The sequence below is a fragment of the Myotis daubentonii genome, chromosome 2 (assembly GCF_963259705.1).
Source record: "Myotis daubentonii chromosome 2, mMyoDau2.1, whole genome shotgun sequence".
NCBI lineage: Eukaryota > Metazoa > Chordata > Mammalia > Chiroptera > Vespertilionidae > Myotis > Myotis daubentonii.
Genome location: NC_081841.1, coordinates 59,029,702 through 59,051,509, shown reverse-complemented (window position 1 = coordinate 59,051,509; position 21,808 = coordinate 59,029,702). Strand labels below are relative to the sequence as shown.

At 39.0% G+C, this 21,808-nt stretch overlaps 1 pseudogene; it reads left to right on the top strand.

The window, feature by feature from the left end:
- The first annotated feature begins 596 nt into the window (after window positions 1-596).
- On the top strand, window positions 597-21,808 carry LOC132226564 (programmed cell death protein 2-like; annotated as a pseudogene).

Genomic DNA, 21,808 nt, shown 5'->3' with positions numbered 1-21,808 from the left:
ATGACTCCCCTGAATTACCTGGATGGTGAACTAGTTGCTATTAATTTAACCATTAGGAAAATTAAGCCTGCAGGAAAGATCTTCAATATTCAGAAAGAACTTCAATATTTAATTTATTTTCAACATAAATATATACCCTCAATGTAAGGTGTCTGATTAAATCAAGTGCCACCCCATGCCAATGATGGTCTTTTTTCTTCTTAGGTTTAAGTTTTGTTTTTTGATCCTGATTCATGGAATAGCTCACACACCCTTAGCCTGCCACACTCATTGGTAACAGGTGCATGGACTTCTTGGTATTTCCTCTGCCCTTCAATTGCTATTTAATCCATGTACTATAATTGCTATGAAATCTGGCTTTCCAATAAGGACAAATGGTGCCTATTTAGTTTTTTCAAATACAGTTAGATCCCTGACCTTATCACATGACTAAAGCATAAACAATCTAGAAATTGGTTCAAGAATCTTATATATATATATATATATATATATATATATATATATATATATATATAAAAGTGTAATATGCAAATCAACCGGATGGCAGAAAGACCAGTCGGCTGTGACGTGCACTGACCACCAGGGGCAAACGCGCAATGCAGGAGCTACCAACCTCTCAGTTCCTCCCTCCGGGCGGCAGACTCCGAATGTCTGATGGGGAATGGGGAACTGGAGGTGGGTGGCTGCGGACGCGGGCAGCACCGGAGCCCCAATTGCCTGCTGGTTGTCCCACACACAGAGGGCGACCAGTGGCAGCGGCCAGCCTAGGGACCCTACCTGTGCACAAATTTCATGTGCAGGCCTCTAGTATATATATATATTTAAAAATTTAAACAGATATTCTGTAAGTCCATTCTAAGTGTCATAGTGGGTGTTTATATTTTATTTACTTTTGTTTGTTTGTTGTTGCTGTTTTACTTAATGAACAAGTACCAGAGCATTTGCTGCACTAAATGGCTGACTCATCCACAAGTTCTTTTCATCACTAGTTTCTAATATTGTGTAAAATACCACACTAACCACAATGTCCTCTGAGAATCCAGACATCTCTAAGTCTACTAGATGACCACACTCTAATTTAGCATCTACAGAGCCCAGTTTAGAGTCATGAATCAAAAGAAGGCACCCTGATTCTCAGACTCCAGGAATTTATATTGTCTCTTTTCTTCTTTCTCCCAACTTTTCTCCTCTTTTTCCTACATGCTCTGCAGAGAAAAATCCAGAAGCCCTTTGAAGACAGAGAAATACAAACAAATTTGAAAAGTTGAAACGACAGATTCTTTTAGTTCTTGGCCAAATCTAGAAGGTGAGCCAAAGTGATAGTAACAAGGTATCACCACTATATTTTTGGGAAAGCACTTATTGGACAATGTGAAAGGAAGAGATGGATGCGGGAGCATTCAGCACACACTACGTACACTTGCTTTGCTGTCTAAAAGCCATCACTAATATGCAAATGTGTTATGCATAAATCTGAAGCTATTGCGACATCTTATGCTTTAAAACAGATATAAAGTGATGAATGGGGAAAAAAGCATAGTATAGGTTTCCCAATGCCACATCTTTTCTACATTCCATTCAGGTTTATACAGTAGAATAATCTTATATTTTTAAAAGTCTAGAAAGATAGCATGGGCCATTTATTTCATTAATTCTTGAGCTATCAGAATGGACTAACGCTGTGTCTCATCAGTGGTGAAGTCTCTGAGTTCTGGAATCAGACGACTGGGACTAAATCCAAGCTCTTCTCTATACATAGCGTGCAACTTTGGGCAAGTTACTTCATTACTCCAAGATTCGGTTGCTTATCTATAAAATGGAAACAAAGTGCCATATTATAAAATTATTGTGAGTTAAATTTCTCAAGTACAAATACCATGCCTGGTGTTTAATAATTACACAATAAACATTATTTCTGTAATTTTCTTTGTTCTTTTAATACTTACATTAAAAAAAAAAACAAAAACAGGGAGAAATTCTTTAGCATTTGGGTCAACCAAAATCAAATTGGATAATCAGTTGTGAGCTGACTTTAAGTCACAAAATATTATGGCTATGAAGCCAAAATTCCATTAAGTAGAGACGGCATGTTGGTGAAAAAAAGCAGGAGAATCGGTGCCAGGAGAGTATTTTTAGCTCCAGTCTCTCCAATTACCAGCTATGTGACCTTGAGTAAGTCACTTAATCTCTGAGGGTCAGCTTTCTCATATGTAAAAAGGAATCACACACATACCAGGCATTTATTGTGGGGATTAAAATAGGTCATTTGCATTAAGTTAAATTATGAATGTTAAGTTGAGTAAGGTATTTCCTTCACTTTGGGAGACAATAAGAAACAGAAACAAATCAATCAGTCAAAACCAGCAAGTGCTCAGCAGAAGGCCTTTCCTCTGTGGAGCCTTCCCTGCTTCTACAGTTTTCCCTCCCCAGAGCAATGTTGTTTACTCTGCCTCTTCTGTTACCTTCAGGCATGTCCTCCTCAATCTGTCTCATACTTCTTTATAAGTCTACTAGTGGCCTGGTGCATGAATTCGTGCACCAGTGGGGTCCCTTGGCCTGGCCTGTGGGATTAGGCCAAAACCGGCTCTCCGATATCCCCCAAGGAGTCTCAGTTCGTGAGAGGGCGCAGGCCAGGCCAAGGGACCCCACCAGTGCACGATCAGGGCCAGGGAGGGATGCGAGAGGTTGGCCAGCCAGGGAGGGACTGTGGGAAGGCTCCAGGGCATGTCCGGCCCATCTCGCTCAGTCCCAATTGGCTGGATCTCAGCAGCAAGCTAACCTACTGGTCAGAGCATCTGCCGCCTGGTCAGTGCAAGTCATAGTGACTGGTCAACCAGTTGTCTGTCTGTTCCCTGGTGGTCAGTGCATGTCATAGCTAGTGGTTGAGCAGCCTTAACATATCATTAGCATATTATGCTTTAATTGGTTGAATGCACAACCAGACAACCAGACACTTAGCATATTAGGCTTTTATTATATGGGATGGCCTATAGAAATGAAACATGCCTCATTTGTTTCCAAATCTCCAGCAACTAGCACAGAGAATGGTTCTCAGCAAATGATTTTTTAATAACTGATTGAATGTTTAAATGAAAGAATGTATCCTCCTGACATTAAAGATAGGACATATCATTTCTTAGGCTGGGTGGCCAAGAAAAAACAATTCCATGCCACTATTAACTTCACAAGATTGTCTTTTACATGTTTATCTCCAGTTGCATGATTCTTGGTATTGTGATGAGAAATGCTATGCTAATATTCCACGGTCAAGCAGATGTGTCTTTTGTTGGGTAGATAAAGACTAGAGCCTGCTGGTGGAGCTGACGCTGCACAGCCATCTGGAAAGAAAACTTGGAATACTGTAGTGGGGCCAGAAAGTGAGCATTCGCTTCATGAATGTGGCACTCGTACAACTGTTGGAACAAAGCTGGCTGGGAACCAAACCCTGTGCTTGTCTGCCTGTCCTCCTGGAGGAGTTTATATGTCACATCGGCTACAAGAGACAGGCAAGGGTTTTCAGAGACAAGCAGAAGGGAAGATGGAATGTCATTTAAAATACATTTCTAGGCTCCATCTCAAGTGGAAACCCAGTAACTTTGAGTGGATCCATGCCGACAATGTTTAAACATTTCCATTCGTGATCAGATCACACTCTCATCTCATCTTGGCTTCAGTCACATGTGAGCTGTAGCTGCCTGTACTGCCTAGGAGACCATAAGCAAAGAACCTGCACTCACACTCAAGTGGAACAGATTTGGGTGGAGGGCGTAGTAAACGTATAAACAATTTATACACTAAAGCATTTAGCAATTCTTGATGAAGGGACAAATCCTTATAGCTCTTTGCCAATAAAATATAGGGTTTCACTGTTTTTAGTAACCATTTGGAAATCTTGGAAAAAATCCTACTTCACAGCTAGACAATATTTAATCAACTAATCTAAAAACTGAATTATGATTATGAAAAAACCTTAGTATTGATATGTGTCTGAAATGATTTATAAAAATCTCTTCAAAGTATTATCCCTCTGAACTAACAAGACACAGGTTTTGTAGTGATAGCAGCTAGGAAATTCAAACCAGTTTTTAAAAAATGAAAAAAATGGAATTAAATCAGTCAGACGGAATGTCAGAAAATGAGTTGTAATTTTTCTTTAATACATAATTAACTATGGTTCTTCAAATTCTAACTTTTCCATGCTTGACAATACTGAGTCTGTGTAAGCAACCCATTCTTTGTTAAGTTGGTTTTTATTGCCCACAAAGGCCTAGTGGTCTATCCATCTAACCCATCCTTTCCCTTCCAATGTAATATAACCAATGAAATGCCCATGTGTGGAGTGTCAGTCACAGAGTCATGGCTAAATCAAAGACCTATTAAAAATTGTGGTAATAATCTGAAAATAGGCCAAAAATAAGCATGCCAACATACTAACCTAGAAAATTTTACTCAACTCAAGGCTTCTCAAGATCAAAGACTGGGTCCCAATCATCTTTTAATTCCCAGTACTTAGGGCAGACCCCCTACACTAAGTAAAATCTCAAAAGATTTTGTTCAACAGCATGAGACACTGATTAAAAATTTGACTATAATAAAAAATATTTCAGCTCAATATATGCTTATAAAGGCAGAATCAATAGTGGATGAATATTAAATACATTACTCTGTTCTTTAAATTTTTACTCTTAAATACCCTACAACAAATGGATCTTTGCAGTAAGCTCACCTAAGGTGAGCAGAAAAGAGATTAAAGGGTAGAAAGAATGAAAAAAAAGCTACTTGGGGACGTATAGATGAAGTAAAAGTAGATGTGAAGAGGGAAAAAGTTCCAAGCACTCCCAGGGAGGAAAAAAGTTAAGTAGCAGAACTTAGTTTTATCACAAAATCAACCTTAGTCATTTATAAAGAATTTCCTAAGGGATTTTTAAAAATAACAATCAATGAAAAGATCTTTAAAGGAGAAAAAAAAAAAATAAATGAATCACTTTAATTCAATTCAATAAAAGCTTTTCTTTATTTTCTGAGTAATAGATTTTCCTTTCCAGGCCCTCTAAGGCCAGGTCTCTGTAGTCAGCATAAAGTGAAATTGAGCAATTATTTGTTGGATTTTAATTTAAACCCTTGTAAATCAGAATAATTTAGGTCAATTATGATCAAGGATTCATGTCAGCATGATAGCCTTCAGTATTTGAGTTAATGATCCCCTCCCTCAGGTGGTAGTGAAAAGAACATTCGATAGGAGGTCAGAGAGGTGGACACTTTTTTTAAATTCACCAGATAACTAGGAATTGTGTATCTCTCTGGGCCGCAGTGTCATCATCTGATCACTGTAGATAATATTTGCACAGTGGAGTTGTTTTAATGAGCAATGAAACACTGTATGTAAATAACTTTGTAAATAAAAGTACTACATAAATATAATTAATTCATTGTGAAAACTCCCTTCACCCTTCATACCATCATACTCTATATAGTTTGCCTACACTTTTCTTTAGCAAGACATTATTAGAGATATGTCTGGAAAGCAAGTAATTTGCTATCCTATATAACAAAAAGATAATATGCAAATTGACCTTAAGGGCAGAACCCAGGAATGACTGGTCATTATAAAGTGCACTGACCACCAGAGAGCAGATGCTCAATGCAGGCGCTGCCCCCTGGTGGTCAGTGCACTCCCACAGGGGGAGCTCAGCTCAGCCACAAGCCAGGCTGATGGACTCCTCCCACCCCTGAGCGCGTGAATTTTTGTGCACTGGGCCTCTAGTTAAAACATATAAACAAATGTGCTGGAAAGAAAGAAAACATTTTCCAATGTACATGCATTAATATCAAACAAAGCACTTCTTAGAAAAATAATTTCTTCAATAGTATTCAGATTGTTTTAGGGCATATAAAAACATGTATGATTTAACACATGATAAAAATGTATACTTTTTCATTTGTCCCTAATAAGTGATCATGTTTTTTCAATGGGCCTAAATTTTTTGTTTCCATCTTACTAATGCTAAAATTTTATAAAATCAACTTTTTAGTTCAGTATGTTCTAATTCATATACCATAAAAGCAGCTCCTTCAAAAATTGAAAATGCCATTAAGCATTTTCTGTGCAATGAGTACTTAGAAATGCATAATGCTTGCTTTTGTTATCATTAGGGATAATAATAGTTTACACTCATGCAAATATTGGCAGCAATATCAGGCCTTGTTTAGAAATTTTGGATTCATTTGAAACCTAACTTAAATAAAACTAGACTGGGTGAATCCACATGAACCCAAACCGCAAATTCTGTGAATTTTCCTCCCAAATTTACAGCACTTTAAATCCTCCCTATGATACTGTTGTAATCAGCTAATTATTAATAACAGAAAAGAAGCAAAGAGGAAAGCCAGACATTTTGGCATCATTTGGGCAGCTTCACCAGGAAGTTGCAACTTTGCATTTCCCAAGGAACCACTAGCTTATTCCCTGCAAAACCCTGGGGGGAGGGGCCAAACAAAGGGAAGAGAGACACATGCCCAATAAAGTGGGGGTAACATAGGAAAGATAGTTGCTTGTCAGTCAAACCTGGGAACAGAGATGATTGCTCAAAATGAGTATGGCCACTGCAAGCACACACAAAATTGGGAATACTAATCTCTTAAACAAAGAAGTTCTCTTTCTCTTGTGACTCTTGACTCATGGGGCTCTTTTGCTCTGGCTTCCTTTCATCCGCCCACATGGCCCACAACAGATTGATGGACTGCAGCAGGAAACCCAAATTAAGGTAGCCTGACGCTGTATTGGACTGTGCAGCCATGGAAAGGAAACGGGACACTGCTCTGATTTTAGCCCTGCTAAAGGCAAAAATAGGACTTCTTTCTTGGTGGAACTGAGGGACATGGGACTTTGGAAACTCAGGGGTTTGATTCCAGAGAAATAAATCTTTCTACACTACCTCATCCTCCCATGCAAGTCTTAAAAATTCTTATTTCTTGGAATATCAGAAAAAATCCACCCCACCCCCATTAGCAGCCAGGACCTCCTATCCAGTAACACCTAGGTGCATATGATTTAAACAACAACAAAAACATTACCATAGTTGCCAAGAAATTAAAACAATATTTTATTGGTTTTAGTGAGAGACAAATATTTTATTGTTCTTTTTGCTGCTGTTTGCCTATTTGTTTTTAGTGAGAGATCTATTTAAATTTTCTTTAATTATCATTAAACATGGTAGCAAAATGGGAATACATGAAAAATAAGCCAGACATTGTCTGGAAACAGTAAAACTGTTTTGTTTTTTTTACAACTGAGATATAGAAAGATTCTTGGATAGTGAAAATTACTTCATCATTAAGATGAAAATTATTTACCATTAAGATGAAAAGTTATGATTAAGATAAAAATTATTTTCAGGTTGGCTTTTTAAATGTTTTAAATCTTTTGTTTTGTCTTTCTCTTCCTGTATTGGTATACAGCCAAATAAGAAACCATGACTTCTGTGGATGCAATAATAATACCAATCTTCTACACTGGGTTTGGCTTCTAAAACATTTCAGTTTTGGCTTCAAAAACACATTATACAATACCATGAAATTTTTTTTAAATTAGAAATTCAATATAGACCCTTTGCTTATTTTTAGAAAATAAAAATATATTAAAATATACATATTATTCTATCTCAATCAATTTGGGGTTACATGATTTTACTTTAAAAAAAAAGAAAAAGAAAGGTAATTCTTTAAAAGAATAGAAATTTCTCTTTTATTATGAATTTAGAGGACTCAGAGATCCTGTATATCAGCAGTTTAGTTTTACTCATGAGATACTTTTCTAGCTATTAGCTCTGAGAGCCCAGTTCTGCTGAATCATCATTTTAGTGATTTTTAAATTCTCTTATGGCTGCTCTTGAGTGCTCAGAAACTTAAATTGAATATAAAGAAAAACTATTTAAAAAAAACCTCTTTAAGTGTACTTAGGAAATATATTTTAAAATAATTTTCAATAGTTTTACAAGAAATGTATATGTATGCCATCCTTTAAGAAAAGACATACAACTATTGAATATTTCTTCTGTTCTATGAATGGAAAATGTATACAATGGCATACATGAATATTTCTAGTATACTCACAATTATTAATATATTTCTTTATAATGTAAAATAGTTGGTTAAAATTATTCTTTTTTAGTTATTACTTGGCTAGTTCTGAGTCTTGGCTGCCCTGCCCTGGCATGGTTGGACCTCCAGCCTCTTGACTCACACAAGAAAGAATTCATGAATGAGTCGAAGTGCGAGCTAAAGCAATTTCTATTTAGGTAGAGAAAGAGAGGGTTCTTGGAGACAGGATCAGGGGTGAAACCAGGACTGGCTGCTGTCTGGCCCCCCTGGCTGCAAGTCTCACAGCACCCCACTTGAAATAAGTGAAAGTACACATCTGAGTGGACGTAGTGAACTAGGGACTGAGTTGTGTGTCACTGTCATTCAGTTTTGGGGATTTTATGTGGTTCCAAATTCTGACTTTGGTTAGGAGAGGGTTTTGTTTCTAATAGGGTGCCTTCCAGAAGTGTCATAGCGTTCATTCCCCTCATCCCCCTTCTACTTGTGGTGTCAGTTTTCATTACAATGATGACATAATGAGCTTTGGGGCTATTCTCTGGTCACTTTTCCTCTACCTTGGATTGATGTAGTTTTAGTCAGTTCTCGTTGTTGCCTTCTGCTACTACCACAGGAACTTCCTGTCATTGACTGTTTCCCTTTGATCACGCCTGAAGGTGAAGACTGTAGTGAGGGGACCTAGCAGCTTATTGGCCTGTGATATCCACTTCGACTTCCTCATTCCACTTGTCAGCAGCTTTCCCTAAGAGTTTCTATCCTGCCTCTCTATGTTCATTGCAGCATTGCTTACAATAGCCAAGATATGAAAGCAATCTCAGTGTCTACCAATAGACAAGTGGATAAAGAACATGTGGAATATGTATATACAATGGAATATTACTCAGCTATTCAAAAGAGTGAAATCTTGCTATTTGCAACAACATGGATGGGACTAGAAGGTGCTATACTAAGTGAAATAAGTCAGTTACAAATACCATACCATATGATTTCATTTATATGTGGAATCTAATAAGTAACTAAATAAATGAACAAACAAAACAGAAACAAATTCATGGATACAGAGACAAAGTGATGGTCACTAGACAGTAGGTAGAAGTGGGAGGATAGGTGAAAAAAGGTAAAAGGGATTAATAAGAACAAATTGCCAGTTATAAAAATAGTCATGGAGATGTAAAGTCCAGTATAGGAAATATAGTTAATAATACTGTAATAACTATGTATAATGTCAGATGGAAACTAGACATACTGGGGTGATCACTTTTTGACATTAAACACACACACACACATACAGTATTTTGTGGGTATAAAATAATCTGGGTTTTTTTGTTGTTTTCTTTGTATTCACACACTTTATTTAACAAGTTATCTATTAAGGAAAATCTGTTAGGTTATTTCCAATCTCTATTATAAACAATACTGTGATGAATACCTTTGTGCTTATAGTTTTACATACTTGGGCAATCATCCCTTTAAAATATATATATTTTAGTGGGTTCCCTGGGTCTAATGGTGTTAACCAGTAGGGAGAGGCCCTTGTCCCCACATGTTGCTAGCGGGAGTGCAATCCTAGCAATATCCTGAGTAAAAGCATTTTCTGAGGCTCACACAGGAGGATGAAATGCTGTAGAAAGCTTTATTTCTGTGGAATTACATCCCTGAGTTTCCAAGATCCCATTCCCCCTTTTCCTGCCAATGAAGAAGTGTAGCTGTGGATTCAATAAGGCTAGAATCAGAGTCAGTGCCAGAGTTTCCATTCCATATTGGAGCAGTGTCCAGTGCAGCCTCAGGCTAGCTTAGCAGTCCATCAGTACATTGCATGTGGGTCCGCAAGGAAGCGTGAATGAGAGAGCGCCATGAGCCAAGAGCCAAGAGCAATAAGAGAATTTCTTTGTTTAGGGGATTATGTGTTACCAAATGTTCATGGGCTTGCAGTGGCCATGCTGATCCTGGCCAGTGATCTCTGTTCTCAGGTGTGACTAGCAGACACCTTCCCTAGTCACTTCAATTTCACTGCACGTGTGTCTATTTCTCCTTTGTTGGACACCTTCCCCTTGTGATCTGGGGGGTGGGGGAATGGGTTGGTGGTTCCCTAGGGACCGTGAAATTGCAGCTTCCTGGTGAAGCTGCCCAAACGATATGCCTATAATGTCTGGCCTTCCCTTTGCTCCTTTCCTATTAATAATAACTAGCTAATTACACTGGTATCAATGGCATGTTCATTTTACACTTATTCTCTAAACAACAATAAATATGTGTTTCGCTTCGATCATATAATTTGAAAAAATGGCTGCTGAGATTGATAGTAATATGAAGAAATTTGATTTTTTAAAATATTGGAAGTCACATGTGTCAACATTTAGAAAATGTGCTTATATCCACAAACCATTGTTTTCTAAATGACCAATGCACAATGTTATATTATCAAACATACATAAATGATCCATTTAAAGTACAAGATAGATACATTTAAAAGGAATGCTTTGAAAAGTTCATTGGTATATTTCCAGATTCCACATTGCCAGTAACCTTCAAGAAACTACCATTTGTCAACCAAGGCGTAATATAAAGAACACGCAAAGTTATATTAAAGGGCTCTTTAATATTCCTTTCTGTTCTAACTATATCTCTGTGTGCGGTTAGATTTTTTTTTAATGTACTCCAACTAAAAGAACTGAAATTAATTGAAAGCGGGAGCAGACAAGAGAATCCAGCTGTCTTCTATCAAGCCAAACATTAATGAAATTTGCAAAATTGTAAAATAATGTTGCTCTTCCTCTAAGCATTTTATTTTGAAAAAATATAATCATTTTGTTAAAAATAAGCAGGTGCCTATGTTAAAAGGTGATTGATTTATTATTGGTATTAAAAATAAATGAACAAATATACATTTTAATTTCTTAGTTTTAATGTATATGCTAAATATCAATAGATAAAACCCATATAAATTAAACTTTTCATGGGTCCTCAATTTTTAAGAACATTATAAGATTCTGAGACTAAAATGTTTACAAATACCTGACCTAATCAATACAAAATTACTCAAAGGGCACACCCCTTAAGGCTCTGATAATCATTAAAGAGTCCAACAGACAACTCCCAGCCCTCATCTGAAAGACATCCAGTAGTCTCTTTCTCCCATTTCCAAATCTCGGACAATTTTTTCCTGACAGTAGTTATGTAAAGAGATCACATTTTATTATTTAATTCAGTACTTAAAAGATTTAAAATGTGTGTTGGTGTGATACCATTGTAATTAAGTTTTTAATAATAGGAAATGAACAAAGGCAAGGCCAGACATTATAGGAATGTTCCCTGCAAAACACTGGGGGAGGAATCCAACAAAGGGCAAATAGACACATACTCAGTAAAGTTGGGATGACATAGGGACGGTACTTGTCTGTCAATCATACCCGTGGACAGAGATGGTTGGCCAGGATGAGTGTGGCCACTTGCAGAAATTTGGAGTTTATATTCCCCTGAGCAAAGAAGTCCACTGTCTAGTTCCTCTTGGAGCATTGTGCTTCACTCCTCATCTGCGGGGCCCTTTCGCTCCTGCTTCCTTGAATTCACTTGTGTGGCCCATACACAATGTACTAATGGACTGCAGCTAGCCTAATGCTGCACTGGACCCTACTCCAATATGGAAAGAAAACGCTGTACACTGGCTCTGATTTTAGCCCTACTGCTACGCTTCTGTGACTGGACTAAGGGAAATGGGGCTTTGGAAACCCGGGAGTGTAATTCCACAGAAATAGAGCTTTCTACCATATCCCATCCTTCCGTGCGAGTCTCAGAAAATTCCTTTTCTCGGAATATGCAAGGACTTCACCCCCAGCAGCAGCATCCAGTGGGGAAGAGGACACCCCCCGCCCCCGGCCCCCCCCGCCACACACACACACACACACACACACACACACACACACACACACACGCGCGCGCGCGCGCGCACACTTCACCCAGAAACAGGATCTTGCCTGCTTTAAATTATTAATTTACTTTATATGACTACATAGGCAGGATGAGAATTCTGATATACGTTTTTACACAATAAACGACAGAACCCACAAAGGAGCAACAAAATTTTTAATTTCCTCAAGTCCCAAAGCGCAAAGCACTAGGTTATCAATTATTGTGTTCTTAGAGCAAGGCCTGAATGACTAAGAGTTGGGAGGAGAGCCAGCAAATGTATCCATGATAGACTTTTTAGAGGAAATAAGCAGAAATGAGAAAAAAAAACCTCTGTCCCTCTTGACAAATGGAGGACATCTGGTCACTTTAATGAAGCATATGGACACTGACATTAGCTGAGTGTTCCTTCTGTTGTTCTTACAGAGACGCTACAACTCAAGAGACTACAATTTCTTATTTTAAAACAGGAAAAAATGGGTTCTATTTGTGCTATAAAGTCCATGTAGACTGAAGGTACAAATCTGACTTTTAGCAAAAGTCTACCATATTTATATGTCTGGAGTTTGTGTCTTATGACAGGTTTGTATCCCGTTATGAGAGTATGGGTCCCATAGGCCTCAGTAGCGGGGCACCTAAAAACAAAGGGGAGAAAGGCATATCCCTTAAGACTCATTAGTGTCGCAAGGGGTAGAGAAAGCAGGCCATACAAGAGAGTAAGGTAAAAAGCCAGTCACTTAAATCTTAAAATTAAACCTGAAGTTGAGCAATCAATCTTTGGTAAAATGTATAATCAAATGCAAGCTACATAAGATTAAAGTAAGGGGAAATTATTTCTTTGACACTTCATTTGGGTAAAACTTGAGGAGTTATTGAATGATTAAGATGTTCACCCTTCCTACAAGTAACAAACCACTTGAAAAAAAATACATCTGGGGACTCAATAGGGACCCACAGGGGATGTTTAGGATTCTTTTAGTTCTTCGTCACTGGTGACCCAAGGGTGCCTCAAGGGAAATAGACTTAGAAAAATAACTAAAAATGTCACTTTATTCAAGAAAGGCATCCTTGTCTCTTTTTTACTAAATGTCTTTACCTTAGAGAAACCTCCTCCGTTTGTTTTTCACACATACCTTGAATTATAAATAGGGACCTAATTTGAAATTGTCAGAGCTGAGGTGGCTAGTGAGCACAGACAAAAAACTCCTGTCTGAGGCTAACCAAAACAAAGAGCACATGCAGGTTTGCCAGAGGGATGAAAAAATTCAATTCAGTCGGTGTTTTCTGGTGTTTTCTCAGGTGCTGTTAGTGAAAAGCTCTCTCTCTCTCTCTCTCTCTCTCTCTCTCTCTCTCTCTCCCTCCCCACCCCTTCCCACTCCCTTCTTTCTCCCTCTCTTGTCTTTCTTCTAGTTTATGTAGAATGATAAATAAGATAAGAAAGGACCTATTGTTTTCCCATGGCTCCATTTCCCTCATGCCCCTCTACCAGCATTAGCACAAAGAGAGAATTATAAACCAAAAAAAGTTGGCAGTTCCTGCCTAATTTATGTGAGCTATTTTAAAATGTGAGAGTCAGAAGAAAAATCTCATTCCTGCACAGCCTTGGAATGATCCTGAGGGAAGTGCGCACACACACACACACACACACACACACACACACAGGCACACACACGCTTTGGAGAGACACAATTTTAATCTAGTCAAATTATATGCTAAATTGGGAAATTTATCCTTACACGTGAAAATTACAGTTCCAGAGAAAAACATTCATATACATACACTTAGCATGAACTTTGATATTTTCAGTACAACATCAACAGACAGACATCTTTGATAATTGACAACTGCTTTGTGCAAAATATTAACTCTTCTTTCTCTCCCCAACTCCTTCCTTAAGAAACAATTTAAATTATCTAGATAATAACAAGTTGATGTTTTAAACATGAGACTGGCAGGACTTTCTAAAAAAAATAATCTGAAATATTATTTTAGCTTACATTAAAAGCTAATTGTAGTAAAAATTAAAAGTGCAGTTTTTTTCTGGTCCTATCCTTCCATTATTAATTTTAATGAATCTAAATTCACAAGATTATATCTGCAATATTCAATGAGGCCAAAGCAAGCCAGCTGCCCTCTGCAACTGTTATTGGAGAAAAATGGGCCTCCGGGGAGTGGGGTTCTTGGGGTACCACTGGAATAAGCACTTCCAGAGGCACCCGGGGAGGATGAGATATGGTAGAAAGCTTTATTTCCGGGGAATTATACCCCTGGGTTTCCAAAGTCCCATTTCCCTTAGTCCAATCATAAAAGGCGTGTAGCTGGGGTTTCTTAAAGGTAGAAGCAAAACCAGGGTCCAGAGCTTTCTTTCTGTGTTGGAGCCGGTCCAGTTCAGCATCAGGCTAGTTGCAGCCCATCAGTCCATTGTGTGTGAGGTGCCCATGAGCATGGGCCATGTGGGTGAATGCAGGGAAGCAGGAGCAAAAGAATCCCGAAAGCTCTGCGCCACAGGAATCCCAAGAGAACCAAGAGAGCAAACTTCTTAGTTCAGGGAATTAAGTCCCAAGAGCCCAAGTGAGTAAACGCCTTTATTTAGGGGATTGTGTATTCCCAAATGTTTGCATGCTTGCAGTGGGCATGCTGTTCTGGCCATTCTTAGGTGTGATTGACAGCAAGCACCTTCCTAGTCCCCCCAAGTTCACTGAGCATGCATCTGTCTTCCCTCTTCCCTTTGTTGGACCCCCGGGGAGTGTAAAGTAGTTTCCTGGTGAAGCTGCCCAAATGACATGCCTAAAATGCCTGGCCTTTGCTTTGCTCCTTTCCTATTATTAATAGCTAGCTAATTACAATGGTATCCCAAATAGCTACCCATTTCCTCACTTGACGTGAGATATAAAAACTTAGTGATATGTTTAAGTTTGTATATGGAACAAACTTGCTCAAACCCTAGAAATACAGAAACTATTCCAAAGGAAAAAAATTAAAATAGTTCAAAATAATGGCAGATTAACTTCTTTCCTAATGTTTAATTCTGTCTAACATGCTCGTCACCCCAGAATAATATATTATCCTCTTAAGTTTTATATCAGTTTTTGTATTATTGGATATTTTTAAAAATTCTATATAGGTTTCTTCTTTAGATGTTAGTAAAAACTATACCTAGTTTTAATAAGGTAAAAAAATCGTAAGCAAATTTTTATACCTGAATTTCAGTGAAAAGAGAAAGTGCTAATTTAAAAATAGACATATTAAAAACATTTGTTTAGTCTTAGCTGGGTGGCTTCAGTTGTTTTAGCATCATTCTATACACTAAAAGGTTGCACCTTCGACTCCTGGTCAGCGTTTGATCCCCAATTAGGGGTGATTAAAGGTGACAACTGATAGATGTTTCTCTTTCCCCTCAATGTCTCTATCTCTCTCTCTCTCTCACTATTTTTCTCTCTCCCTTCCTCTCTCTCTAAAAATCAATGAAAACATCCTCAGGTGAGGATTAAAAATATGCTTGTTTAGATTACACTAATTACTAGTAGAAAGCTGACATAAATTAACTGATTCTTAAAGGGATTGTGTGGACTACCTTGTGTTGTTAACAGAAGACACTTATCAGCCAACACTTATTACCTAGTAGCCCCACCGCTGTGCTCCCAGTTCCAGCTACAGCTGCAGAGGTTGCTATTTCAAGCCTTAGGACTCTCAGGGATATTCCCAGGCCAAGCCTCAGATTGGAACAAAATTACAGATTGCCTCCATAGACTTTGAATCTCCATATTTTTTTAATTGAATCTTTATTGTTCAGATTATTACATTTGTTCCTCTTTTTTTCCCCCCCATCCTCCCAGCTCCCACCCCACCCTCCGCCCTCACTCCCCACCCACTGTCCTCATCCATAGGTGCACGATTATTGTCCAGTCTCTTTTCGCATCTCCCACACCCCTTTCCCCCCCAAGAATAGTCAGTCCATTCCCTTTCTATGTCCCTGATTCTATTATGATCACCAGATTATTTATTCACTTGATTCTTAGATTCACTTGTTGATAGATGCATATTTGTTGTTCATAATTTTTATCTTTACCTTTTTCTTCTTCCTCTTCTTAAAGGATACCTTTCAACATTTCATATAATGCTGGTTTGGTGGTGATGAACTCCTTTAGCTTTTCCTTATCTGTGAAGCTCTTTATCTGACCTTCAGTTCTGAATGATAGTTTTGCTGGATAAAGTAATCTTGGTTGTAGGTTCTTGGTATTCATCACTTTGAATATTTCTTGCCATTCCCTTCTGGCCTGCAAAGTTTCTGTTGAGAAATCAGATGACAGTCATATGGGTATTCCCTTGTAGGTAACTGAGTTTCTTTCTCTTGCTGGTTTTAAGATTCTCTCTTTGTCTTTTGCTCTTGGCATTTTAATGATGATGTGTCTTGGTGTGGTCCTCTTTGGATTCCTTTTGTTTGGGGTTCTCCACGCTTCCTGGACCTGTAAGTCCATTCTTTCACCAGGTGGGGGAAGTTTTCTGTCATTATTTCTTCAAATAGGTTTTCAATATCTTGCTCTCTCTCATCTTCTGGCACCCCTATAATTCTGATGTTGGTGCGCTTGAAGCTGTCCCAGAGGCTCCTTACACTATCTTCGTATTTTCGGATTCTTTTTTCATTTTGCTTTTCCGGTTGGGTGTTTTTTGCTTCTTCGCATTTCGAATCTTTGACTTGATTCTTGCGCTCCTCTGGTCTGCTGTTGGGTGTCTGTATAATATTCTTTATTTCAGTCAGTGTATGCTTAATTTCTAGTTGGTTCTTTATCACAACATCGAGGGTCTCATTAGATTTCTTGAGGATCTCACTACATTTATCGGCGGCTTCTAGACAGTTCTTAAGAGACCTTAAAAGTGTGGTTCTGAACTCAATATCCTCCATTGACAGTTTTGTCCTGTTTCTTTGTCTCCGCATTTTTTATGCTTTCTTGGTACACCCCCAAGTGGTCTTTGTGTGCAGTCTTGTTGCCTTTAAGCCTTGATTGATGTCGGCAATACCGGGGGGGGGGGGTGATTTGACCTCCGGGCTAACTGGCTATGAGAGTCAGCTGTGTCTGCAGTGGGAGAGCTTCTGTGCTGGATCTCTAGGGCGGTGCTAATCTAGCCTTTGCCTGAGGCTATCCGGCAAATGGTTCTGCACTGGGCTTGGGCGGGGCGGGTCCCCGGGGATCTACAGGGCGGGCAGAGCGAGCAGTTATGGCTGCTCTCAGTTCCTTCCCCAGGGGCTCTGCCTCTCAGAGTCCCAGCAATGGCTGCAAACCTCGGAGAGATAGCTGCCTTCGAGTTCCGACCGAAGCCAGAAAGTCCCGCTTCTCCTGTTTGAGTCTGGGTCCCCAGAGACTCGCCCGGATCTGGAGCTCAGAGTCTGAAACTCCCTCCTGATTGAAAACAACAACCACGTCCTCCGCCGCCAGCCCGCTCCGCGCGCGCACTCCGCACCTCAGTATTTCACTGCAGCACTGCGCCTCCTCTGAGTCTGGGTATGATATTCTCTTTCCTCCTAGTTGTAGAATTTCCACTCAGCCAGCCTTCCTGTGGTTCTGGATGCTGTCTGTTCTGTCCTTTAGTTATATCTCTGAAGTGGTTGTTCGAGGGCAGCAATCTCGGGCGTTAACCTATGCCGCCATCTTGGTTTCTCGAATCTCCGTATTTTAAAATGAGTCTTGTCCCTTCATTTAACTGCAAAAAAGGGCAAATTTGTCAATAGTTCCAAGATCTTTAGAGATAAATAGTGTATGAATAGAGGTTGTGATAGTTTTGTCCAAGGCCTTGATCCTTACATACATCTTAACAATATATGGCAATGTTTTCCTTTGAAGAAAAATGCTTGGGAAACTGAAATCTGTTGGTTTGGAAGTTGTATACCTGAAGCTTTGCTACTAAATAAATATGTTGTGGGCTGCGCCAGGTATTTTTAAACTTTACTTTGCTGACTATAAAAATTAATCATAGTGTTTCTCTATATATTATGGGGAATTTGTTGGGATTAAGTTTTATAAGTTATATAAAACACTTGAAGCAAACTAAACAAATGCCATCATATAAAATATAAGAACTATCTGAACTGACAGTGCTGACCAAATTCGTATGCATAAGTTTTGTAAAGTTGGTGAAATTTTTGCGCCATTAAATTCATGCACTAGTCCTTGGCCTATCTGTGACACCATTTATCTCTTTTTCTTTTTCAAGATAGTGTCATTAATGATCTGATCATTTAAGGATTCTTGAGTTTTTAGATGGGCTCTAATATTGCCTCTTTAAAGAAAGTGTATGTTTTACAATTTTTTAAATCTAAAAAAATCGGTGTAATGTACCTCTCATAATTAGTGTTGTAAAAATATTATTTTACAGTTAGATAATACTTAAATACAATATTTATTAGGTCACAGTGAAGGCTGGTTTATTTTAGGCAAAAGCTATATTGCTTGCAAAATAAATACATTATCCATAGCCTTAGTGTTGACAAAAAGTAAATAGGTGGGACTGAATTCATTGTTGAAAGAAGACCTTTTAATATCCTTTAAGTACATGAAGTAGTTTGAACTCTTTATGCAACTGTACATGTCAGCGAGTTTCTTGAAGAACTAGGCTGTTGTGGATTTGCCATGTGCAGGTTGGGTGGCCTGTCCATTATCTGTAAGGCTGGAGCAGGAATCCCTTTTGGTGAGTTTGTGAAAACTCCTCTGACCAAATTATTATTGGGTTAACTATATCCTACCATCTGTATTCTTTGAGAACTGACTAAAAATCAGGGTTGCTCATATGGAATGAATATTTATTTATGAGAAAATAAGAACTTATTTTAAAATATTTACATTGCGAAATGTCCTGGTATGATTTTCTGATTTTCACTCTTGTTTCTTTTCTATAACTTGTCAAAGCTCTTCTGTTTTGTTGCTTTATATATGTCAGTCCTTACCAATCCTCACACTTGGAGTCTAAGGATTGATTTATATCATAAACTTTAAGATATAATCAACTTTAAGATACAATGTGACCAGAATTTAATTTTTTATAATCCCTTGATTGAAACTGAAAGGCACAAAATCTCCTTCAATGTACCTGAGGTGGTTTATTTATTAAAGGAGCTTGACTAAGAACAAGTACCAATACCTTTTTAAAAATATATATTTTTATTGATTTCAGAGAAGAAGGGAGAGGGAGAGAAAGATAGAAACATCAATGATGAGAGAGAATCACTGATTGGCTTCCTCCTGCATGCCCCCCACTAGGGACTGAGCCCGCAACCCGGGCGTGTGCCCTTGACTGGAATCGAACTGGGGACCCTTCAGTCTGCAGGCCTACGCTCTATTCACTGAGCCAGACCAGCTAGGGCACCAATACCTTTTAAATGTCTCAGGCCCTTTGATTTTCCAATCATTCTATGTTCATAGCTAGGCTCCTGGCTTAGTAAACTGGGAGGTGAGGTTAGGCTGGATTGATGTTCTATTTAATTTAATTTAATTTAAATATGTATCTTAATGTTGGTAGTGACTATATGGAGGCTAACAGTTAAGATAATCAATAATGCCAATTACATTACCTCCTAGATTCATTTTATGTGTCAATATTAGCTGAGAAGAGCATGACTCGTTTATTCTGGTTGCTGTTGGGGGTGGAGTCTTTGAGATATCCTCAGAAAAGGAATTTTCTGAGACTCCCACAGGAGGATGCAATATAGTAGGAACCTTTATTTCCATGGAATTACACCCCCTGGTTTCCAAAGTCCCATTTCCTTTAGTCCAGTCATAGAAGTGCAGCTGGGGTTTCAGTAGGGCTAAAATCAGAACCAGTGTCCAGAGCTTCCTTTCCATGTTGGAGCTGGGTCCAGCACAGCATCTGGCTAGTTGCAGTCCATTAGTCCATTGCACATGGGGGTCTGCATGGCCATGGGCTACATGGGAGGACGCCAGGAAGCCAAGCCTGGGTCATGAGTCAAACATGCCAAGAGGAACTAAGAGAGCCAACATCTTTGTTCAGGGTATTAAGTATTCCAAATCTTCACGCGCTTGCAGTAATTATGCCCATTCTGGCCAGTGATCTCTGTTCCCAAGTGTGACTGACAAAAAAGTATCTTCCCCTGTATTATTCCAACTTTACTGGGCACATGTCTAATCTCCCTTTGTTGGATCCCTGGGGAGTATAAAGTTGCAGCTTCCCGGTGAAGCTGCCCAAATGACATGCTTATGATATCTGGCCTTCCCTTTGCTCCTTTTCTATTATTAATAACTAGTTAATTATAATGCTTTCATCCCCGTTTCACACTTGCAGCTTCTGGACTATAATAGACTTGATGAAAACATTTTATGAAGATCCGTATATTTGCCTTGAGAATAACAGAAACAGAGAATGACCTCCATATGCCTCAGTTCAAGGTAGGGTTCAATACAGTCCAAGATGACCAATCACTAATATTAACTTTTGAGTCCCCATGAAAAAATTAAATTTTGCTGTGAGAAAAGACCAAGTAAAGCAGGTGCATGTGTTTTAACAAATAATATAAAAATATAAAAACAAAAGGTTGTTGAGGTATAATTAAAGAACAATAAATTCCACATAGAGTACAATTTGATGAGATTTTGCATATGGGTTCACCCCTGATACTATCGCCACACCAATAAAACACATATTTCGATCACCTCCAACTTTCCTCTAGCCCTTTGTAGCCCCTCCCTCATGCGGTAACTTTCTGTTGCCATAGCTTAGTTTGAAGTTTACATAATTTTATATAAATACAAAAATATGGTAGACACTGTTTTATTGCTTGCATCTTTCACTCATTGAGATTCATCCATGTTGTTGAGTGTATGGATAATTATTCATTTTTATCGATGAGTAGTGTTCCCTTGTATAGATAGATACACCAAAATTTGTTTAATCCTTCCCAAGTGCCTAATAAAACTAAAGATCCCAGATGCCCAACTTTCGCCTTCCAGCGAGGGTGGTGCATCTTTGGAGTGCACTCTGGGCACCATGGCAGCCCCAGCTGCAAGGGGGTAGGGCTGGGCTTGGCAGAGGTGGCACCTGGAGTGGTGGCTGTGCAGTGAGCAGTTCCCCAACAAGTTTTTAGAAATCAGCTACCCAGGGAAAATGACTTTTACTCATATGAGATGCCTCCTGAGGATCCTCTCCCAGAGTCAAGATGAATCCTGTGCTTCCAGATCAACTCTGGGGCTCATCTCTGCAAGGTTTGCGGCTGGCTAAGCTCCAAAACATCCAATCACGAGGTGCATTACAGCAGTAAGGAGCACCAGACCGGAGATCGGGACATAACAGGCTTGCACACAGATAATTTGGACCACACAGTCCCAGACCACAGCTTCCCATTAGTTGACATCATCATGGAAACAGAAGATGAGATTGCACCTGAAATTTCAGAAAAAAAGATGAATCCGAGATTATAGGGGGCGTTTTGAAGCATTTGAGGTAGAATTGGATTCCACGGCAAAACATGAAACCAGAGGAGTTAAAATTTTCCAGAAGCTTCAAATGAAAATAGCCCTGGAACCAGAAGAGATTTTCAGATATGGCAGAGGAATTGCCTCCATTGGGATTTCTGGCAAAAATATAACTCAAGGAAAGGATATTCCAGACTGCTCCTGTGGTGCCAAGAGGATATTTGAGTTCCAGGCCGTGCCTCAGCTGCTCCACTGCCTAAAGGCCGACAGCTTGGGCAGGAGTGTTGAGTGGGGCACCTGCCCATCTGCACCTGTGCTGAGGGCTGCGGCCTGGGCGCCGGCTACACACGGGGATTTGGAAGCAAGATGTAACAGATATATCTTAA